Genomic DNA, 9177 nt, shown 5'->3' with positions numbered 1-9177 from the left:
GGTGCAGTTTCAGCACAGACACCGATATGAAGAAGAAGGGAAGAGGGACATTTGAAGAGAAAAAGATTGTTGTCGACAGTGTAGAAATAAGAGCAGTCAAATGGTTTGACAATAGAGGGGTGATCGTTGCCAGCTCGCTGGATGTTCCGAAAAAGAAGCAGAGGGATTTGCTTGCTTTTAGAACATCAGCAGCACAGGCACTCTGCATGCAAGGCAAGAAGAGGGGGCTGCCCTCATCTGATGTTGAAAGGGAATTCAAAAAGAAACATCGAGGTCCAGCTAAGGCTTTTCCAACACTGGAAGTCCGTTCAGATGCTGTGGGTCACTGGCCAGTGGTTGAAAATGGGCAGCAACGCTGCAAACTCCCAAACTGCAAGGGCCAGACTGTGTTCAGATATTCAAAGTGCAATGTTCACCTTTCCCTCAACAAGACCAACAGTTGCTTTCAAGAATTCCACAAGTTAGAGTGTTTTCTTCTTACGAACAAGGGGATACTGTTGTGGGTGGAAATCAGGAAAGGGAAAAGGCAGGAGTCGTCGTTCTCAAGTTAAAATTAAGCAGGTTTATTCAGAGGTCACAGGTCAGGAAACTGCGGTGTCCAGCAAATGGTCATGCATGGTCCTCTAATCCTACGCAGTAAGCTGCACAGGAAAATGGCGCTTAGACAAGATACTTCAGAGAGGGGCCTTGGAGCTGTCCTTCTGCAAGGACTACCAGAAGACCAGCACCCCGTCGCTTTCATCAGCCGTAAGCTGTTCCCAAGGGAGGTACGTTACTCTACAGTAGAGAAAGAAGCCCTGGCGATGAAGTGGGCTATTGACTCGTTCATGTACTATCTCCTGGGGAGGGAGTTCACTCTGCAGACTGATCACAAGGCTCTCCAGTGGTTGCAGAGGATGAAGGACACCAACAGCCGCATCACACGATGGTACCTGGCCATGCAACCCTTCCGCTTCACAGTCCATCACATCCCGGGCAATATGATATGATATGACGGCAGACTACCTTTCTCGTTGTCACAGCGAGATTTCTGAAGAGGGTGAGTATGTAATGGCCGCACCAGCAACCACACAAGCTGTAAACCCCTCTTAATTCCTAATTTGCTTAGTTGTTTCTTTTTGCAAACGCACCCACTTAATTTATTAAATAACTGGACACATTTTGATTTCATACAACATACTTTTATTTATTACATATTCTCTTTCTATGATAATTAATTACGTTTAATTACGAGTTACCAGTTCCTTGGGGTTGTTGCGGGAGTCATCTGGCCATTCAGCAAAAGGAGGCCCAGCTGCAGCAGACCACCTGAAATGGCTTTGAGTCCTAATTGGACTGCACCATGTCTTGTGTTATCATGGGGAAGGACATAATTTCCTTATCTTGATTTGTAGTTGTTAAATCCCTGATTATTGTTTGATATTTGTATTTAATTAATTTCCCTTGTTGATGTTGTGGCTGTAGTTTGTTTTCAATGTTGGTATGTCTAAGTCTACCCCCCTCTTTGGTTTTGAGTGGCTTGACCAGCCACCTTATATGTTCCCCCATCTCAGTTGAGTGGGAGTTTTTTCTTTGTTGTGATGCTGTTAACTGGTCTCCAGCAGTTACAGGAGGATAGTTTAAGAAATTGACTATTTGTGAGATTTATTAGCATTCTAGCACTCAAGTGATGCACACAATTTTACCTCAAGTAAAAGAAAACTGGGAGGAAGGTCCAAGCCCCAGTAAGAATGAAATTCAGAATGTCCTGGACCTGCGATCAAAACTCCACACACTTGGTCAGTTAGGACAGTGTCGGCCTGAAATGAGATGTCTGCATTTAGCTGGTATCTACCCAGGGATTCAGTTATTTGATTATGGCATTCTATCTGTTTTTTTTTTTCTTTTCATTCAGTGATATCCAGGTTTTCATTTCAAAATGCTAACCTCTAATTATATGCAAATTGATGTTACCTAATCCTGTGTGTATGATTTGCTGATTTGATCAGACAGAAAACACATTTATCTGGAATTTTACTGGGTGGGGTCTTATATTTATATTTTGCCTTGTTTGAGTTTGAAAAGTGATGATTTGTGTTTTTCTGGATTTAGACATGGTTTGCTGCCATAGTGGTGGCCTGGGCACTGTACAAAATAAATTACAACTATCCCAGACTGCAACTTTCCTATGTTAGAGAACAATCCCAGAGAGAATTTAGTTTCTTTTTTTTACATTTTTCCCCACACAATTTTCCCATCTCACTTTGATCTCTGTCACATCTTTGTCAACTGAAAACTGTTCTGCTCTTTCATGATTAGTGTATCTTTATTTGTGCATGTTCAGTTTGCCTTGGGCAGATCAGTAGTTGTAATGTGTTGGTTTGTTATAGTTACATTTAAGTTAGCACTATATTTTGACTTATTGCATGTTGCTATATGTCTTTTAATATTTAAAACAGGAATAATATGTTAAATTGCCCATATAAATATAAATAGGATTGCCTTACCTTTCCAGGCCCCACATCTTCATTTACATATTTTCATAAGTTCTTATGCAATATGTTATCCTTTATCTCTATTGTAGAATACTTTGTGCAATGTCAGGGAATTGTTCTGCAGATAAAAAACTAATGACTTAATGTACATTGTGTTAATATTTTTCATTTGGAGAAGTGATGAATGTCACTGTCTGATCTTTGTCAGCACCAAAGTGGTGAACTGCAATTTTATTTTATAGTTTGATATAAGCCCAATTAAACAGAGCACTTTGTCCACTTCAAACCACAAGACTTCTGACTCCTGTTTTCTATTGCTTTTTTCTGAATGTCAGTTTTTAGTACGTAACTCTGTATGACTGTTCTAATATACTAATATATATATATATTTAAGACACTAAATTTCTGTTTTAGATATTTGATATATTGATATACTGTTTAAGTTATAGTGAAAATTGACTATGGATGTCAGCACGTGCTGGTCTTGTTTGATTCTCTGCCAAAATATTGTGGATTACTCTGCAATAAACTGTATGTGACTCAGGAAAATGAAAATTAAACCTTTTTTTTTTACTGATACTGGACTATCATCAGAATCTTGTTTTTATGAAAATGTTTGAGTCTAAGTTTTTCTTGCCCAATGTGCTTGTTAGAATAACAATAATCCCATCCACAGATGTGTTAGTACAGCACATACAAGGTTTGTTTTCTAACATAGGCTGTTGTGTCTTTGTATTGACTTTATACAGCAGGTATTAATCATTTATAAACATGTGGGGATGCAAACAGACCCTCCAGCTACAAGATCACTTTTGACAGAACTTTCTCTGGGGACTCTGAAGGATTATGTGATATCCTGCCAGGATGCTTTGCTATGAGAGGAGCAGTTAAGCTCAGTAACATCGCGCTAAAGCTAGCATGCTAACGCTAGCTGGGTGACATGGGATTGTGCCTAAATTGAACAGTCAGTGACTGCAATTTCCCTTTTTTGTAGCTCAGTCATCTTTTGAACAAAGACATTTGGCATTCATCTTGTCTACTTTATTGTGGGGAGGCAGTTGGCTGTGGAACCTGCTGATTTGGGTATTCACAGTCTAACAGAGGTAGTCCAGGACTCAAACTACATGTGTGTTAAGCAAGAAGATCTGTCCATTAATGGTGTACAAGTTGAATGGCACATCAGTGATTATATTTAACCACTCCCTCCTAGATATAATACTGACGTGTAGGTACTGGGGGAGGACATCATGCAAGCTGTGTTGGTGGTATTACTCAGCCTAACAGAGGACAAATTACAGTCCCTCCTCAACAAGTTGGCAAGCATTGGAGTGGAATCCAAATCTGACCTGCAGTTAATCAAAGAGGAGGATCTCCCTGCCAACATCACACCTATCCAGTGTCGGAGGCTTCTCAACGCTTGGCAAACCGGTGGTATGGCCTAGATTAATGTTGATAAGTACTTAAAACAAGAAGGCTGTTGGGCTGTTTCATATTAAAAAGCCCAAGCAAACAGCGTCCTCTCTGGATGAAGGTCTGTCTCAGGTTGAGTCACTGGGGCCGTACTCTAGCCTTGAGCTGCAGAAGTAAGTTTCATTTGTAATGGACGCTCAAGTGATGCAAAAATTTTACCTCCAGTAAAATTACACCATGAACTTGTGTTTGTGTAGCCCCTTCAAGACCCAATCTACCAAGTGATTGTGCAGGCAGTGAAGCTGCGAAGTCAGGTGGAGATGTTTCAGTGGGTGGAGAACCAGGAGAGCAGGTGAGTCTGTTGTCTGCGTGTCAACACTCTGGGTGAGGTCGGTGAAAGATTGTTTGCTCCAACACAAAATATTCTCTGACTGAAGAGGCGATTGATTTCAGGGATTTCCAAGAGGACGGGCAAACCCATACAGAGACCACTTACATCTTCATTGAGTTTTTTTTAATGTTTTACTTTTTGTCTTTGCGAATAACACTGCCCTTATTTTCTGTTTGTGTACATTTTGTAATTCCTTTGTCTTCAGTAATGGAGTGGAAATCAAGTTTAATAAATAGTTGCCTTTTCGCCCGAGAGGTTGGTCACCAGAACCCACGGTAACAGTACCAACATTATAGAGAAAAATTATTTCCAACACATATTTTGTCTGACAATGCACTGGAAAATAATTTGGGTTTTTTAGATGTTGAAACTAAATTTACAAAGAAATAAAATTGAGGCTTGATTTGTTACTGTTTAACCATAAACGTAATGAATAACCATGAATAAAAAGAAAAAGACTTCAATCAAATAAATAGAGTTTGAGTTGATAGAATGTACATAATTTCTTCACATAACATAATGTAAAGGTAGTACAGATCTTTTCTCAATTGTTTAACGTTTTCATATCTGCAACACACACAGATACCAATATGTATGTAAAGGCTGATATTGGCCAATAATATCGACCAGCTGATTTATTGGTCCGGATCTTTTCATAAAATTATTTTGTTGTCTTCTGTGGAATCCAAAATAATTTCTCTCATCTTTAACTTCATCTTTACTTCAGTGCCATGACCTTTGAGAGTTCGCTAGAAGTGGCTCCTGAGGTTCGAGTCGGGCCTTTTGTCCTGTCTTAAGGTATCTCCACTATCTAAACAACCTGATGTAAACACTGACATTATTCAGCTGTTACGTTCGTCTAACTCATTCATCCTCAGGCCTGGTGGAGCAGATCAATAGCTCCCAGACCCTGAGTTTGAGGGATTATTCCCACCTCACCCTGGCAAAAAATCTCACCATTTACAGAGATTACATCTATTACGGTCAAACCCGCGCAGGCCGGAGGTGAGTATCATGAGGGGAACCTCTACTTGATGCATACAGTGCTGGCCTCTTCTGTCATTATGTGTTCCTTACTGTCACATTTAATGAGTTATTATTTGTTTGGTCCTATTCATGAGATGGTGTGTCTGATTTTTGTACGATGGACTGAGTGGTGAGAGGTCTACGCTGAGCCAGGCTCAAACTGTGAGTGATGCGGATGGCCTGGTTAAAAGTAATATTTGACATGTCAGTAAATAATGGTCTTTAAGAAGTTTCTGCAGGAATTCACCTGTTTGCTGACTCGTATAATATGTATGTGTTGGTATTTTTAAACACTCAACAATTGCATATTTAATTCCTCAGGTCAGCATCGTGGCCAAGCAGAGAGGGGAGCATCTGGTGCCTTTCCAAACCAAGGCAGGAGACACTCTGGAGATCCTGTACCTGAAGGACCTCTCTGCAGAGATCACTGTGGACTCTATTTCCAACGGCGCATACTGGACCAACTTAGAGAAAACTGGGAGGAAGGTCCAAGCCCCAGTAAGAATGAAATTCAGAACGTCCTGGACCTGCGAGCAGAAGTCCACACATGTGGTCAGTTATTACATGATAATTTGCTCCAGGCCTTGGCACGTCAACAGCCGTTGCACAACAGAGGAGCCAGGCTAAGACAATTCACACTGGGAGAAAGTGGGAGATGGAGGTGTCTCCTACTCTTTGTGTCTAATTAACATCGGAGCAGGTTGGCTTTTTTACCAACTGAACCGGTCAATCTCATGCTTTTTTCTTCACATGTGAAAGGCAAAGACTGGAGAATGTCTGGACCAAAATATCTGGACACTTAATGGCTCAAAACAGGTCAGCATCGTGGCCATGCAGAGAGGGGAGCAGCTGATGCCTTTGCAAACCAAGTCAGGAGACACTCTGGAGATCCTCTACCTGGAGGATCTCTCTGCAGAGGTCATTGTGTACTTTATCTCCCTTCTTCACTGCTGTTGTTCTGGGAAAAATTTTACATGTTCTATATGTGTCTGGTTTTTTAGTTGTCTTGATGCAGTTCTTTTGTTGTTTTTAGGAAATTTTTGAGAAAGAGCACCAGAAAAACAGAACATTGACTTGGTGTGTCAGGGCTCTAGGATTCTGCACAATCTTCATCTCTGTTGGGTATATGACCTTCCAAATATACCGGGCACTACAGTGGACTGGGTACCTGCAGAACTGAGATGGTGTCTGTGGGGCAGATGATGCCCTGTATTGTATGTCTCCGCTGTGATTTCTTTCTTTCTTTCTTTAATGAACAAAGAGCATTTTTGCTACTATTTATTCTGTATATATTTTAGACAATGAATTGTATTCTGTTCTTCTGTTTTTACACAATTTGGACTTAGGACAGTGTCGGCCTGAAATTAGATGTCTGCATTTAGCTGGTGTTTACGGGGGGGAGGGAAGGAGAGCAGCTGATGCCTTTGCAAACCAAGTCAGGAGACACTCTGGAGATCCTGTTCCTGGAGGATCTCTCTGCAGAGGTCATTGTGGACTGTATCGCCCTACTTCACTGCTGTCGTTCTGTGAAATGTTTTACATGTTCTTTAAGTGTCTGGTTTTCTACGTTGTCTTGATGCAGTTCTTTTGTTGTTTTTAGGAAATTTTTGAGAAAGAGCACCAGAACAACAAAATAATGACTTATGAGGGCTGCAGGATTCTGCACAATGTTCATCACTGTTGGGTTGTTGACCATCCAAATCTACCGGATACTGCAGTGGACTGGGTACCTGGAGAGCTCCTAGAGATGGTGTCCGTGGGGCTGATAATTTTTGCCCTGGGTAACTCCGGTTCTTTGTATTATTACCAGCAAGTTGGCTTTTGAACCAACCATTGGTGGCAGTGGCTACGGGAGGGCTGGCTCTGGTCCCAGTATTTCTCTCCCCCAAAAATGTCTTTTATTGATTTCTATCTTTCTCTCTTGAACAAAGAGCATTTTTGCTCCCAAGTATGCTGTTTATTTTAGACACTGAATTTCTCAAAGAAAAAAACTGAAAATATAATCAAAAACTGAAAACATGTGACGGTGTCAATGTGTTACGTGCCTCCTGACGTTTCAACACTCTTGGGTCTTCTTCAGGTCTTATTAAGCACGTGCAAAAGCAAAATATTTCAATCTGAGCTATGAGGTCCTTCCACTACAACAGGGGTCACTAGCAATCCGCGGTCCACACCCAGAAGCCGTCCCGTATGGACCCGGACCTACAGCCAATACAGAAGGTTATGATTTAAAACCTGACGGGGCATTTCTATTTGTGAGTTAAGCCATCCCACGTGATACTACTCAGCCATTCAAGTCTGAGCATTCCATGACCAGCTGATTCCTCAGATAAGCGCCAAGTGGTCCAACCCTGTGTTGGAGTTTAAAGACAATTTCTCTAACTGGACCTCTTTAAATTTCAATGAATACCCCATACTACAACTTTCAGAGCAAGAGTGAGTGAGGAGACTGAGCGCTCTTCTATTTATAGGCTGCCTCTCACAGACTCCTCCCGTTTGTCTATTCCACTGATATCCTTTAATTCTATAACTGTGAATAAAAAACAAACTTATTTATATATATTATCATTATGATACCGTGTATCTATAAATATATTATATTTTATGGACTTCAGTGATGTATTTATTTATATTCTATTTAAAATAAATTTGTGAATTTAAACGAATTTAAAATCGATAAACTGTGATTGTTTTAACTCACATATCAAATTACATCTTATTAATGTGAGTTGTCTACATCCATGTATTGTTTTTGTAATAAATCATGTTGTTATTACTACTTCGTGACGTCTACGAATTGTCTTTTTTTTATAACTGAACTGTGACTTGTGATTTTAAGCGAATTTCGTATAGCTAAACTATGATTGTTTTAACTCACATATCAAATTACAAGTTAAATATTTCCTTAGTGTTTATTTTAGTTGTCTACATCCATGTATTCTTTTCCATCATGATGTTAGGCCCTAGTCCGCGGCCAGGATTCTGAACCCACTGTACACTCTACGAATTGGGTCTCCTGGGTGCTGAATATTATCTTCATTCTAATTAAATGCCCCGTGTTGTTCAGGAGTCATGAAATAGTCACAAAATTGTTGAGTTTATTTTAAACGGGACATATGCCCATTTTACCACAAGTTGATATGGTTCCTTGGGGTCTTAATGAAATGTCTGTAACATATTTTGGTCAAAATACCACAAGGATCATTCAAAACAGCACCCTTTTTACGCTGTCTAAAACATCCCTCCTCAGATTGACCTGTTTTGAGTGCCCCTGTGGCTATGGAATTTTTTGTTTTTTGTTTTATCAATATTGGTATATAAGCTGTCTATATCCATGGTGAAGACTAATGAATGTGGAGGGATTTGTAGGTTTTTTACAATGTCTGTAAAAAGATATGTATCTTTAATATATGATGGGTGTTTTATTGACAATGAATTGAGATAATAACCGATAAATTCTGCTGTTTGGTACGTTTCACTTCCAAAGTCAGATACAATTGGCCTGCATGGAGGCACTTCTAGTGGTACAGTCCATTTTTCTGGATCCTTTTGAATTTTTGGAAGCATATAAAATATCCTAGCCCTCGGTTGGCTCTTCCCTTTTAAATATTGTTTTTGTCTATTTATATACTTATTCTGGTGTAAATCATTTAAAATGGTGTGAACGACAGGTATGGTTTTTAAATATATGGGTTCGTTAAGCTTTTTGTAATATGTAGTATTCTCTCATTGCCCATGGGCCTCCATAACATATTGATGTCTTCCTAATATTACAACAACACTCCCCTTATCAGCGGGTTTAATAACAGTGTTTTTATTATGACTTAGTTAATTACTCTTTTCCTTGTGACTTTTAAAATGTGTTTTGAGGGTGTC

General features: G+C 39.8%; 1 pseudogene; it reads left to right on the top strand.

Moving 5' to 3' along the window:
- Positions 1 to 653: 653 nt before the first annotated feature.
- LOC132999563 (transmembrane protein 43-like) lies at positions 654 to 6481 on the top strand (annotated as a pseudogene).
- The last annotated feature ends 2696 nt before the right edge of the window (positions 6482 to 9177 follow it).

This window comes from Limanda limanda, chromosome 4 (assembly GCF_963576545.1).
Source record: "Limanda limanda chromosome 4, fLimLim1.1, whole genome shotgun sequence".
In the NCBI taxonomy this organism is placed as follows: Eukaryota; Metazoa; Chordata; class Actinopteri; order Pleuronectiformes; family Pleuronectidae; genus Limanda; species Limanda limanda.
Note: the sequence above shows the minus strand (reverse complement) of the source record. Positions and strands in the feature narration are given on the sequence as shown.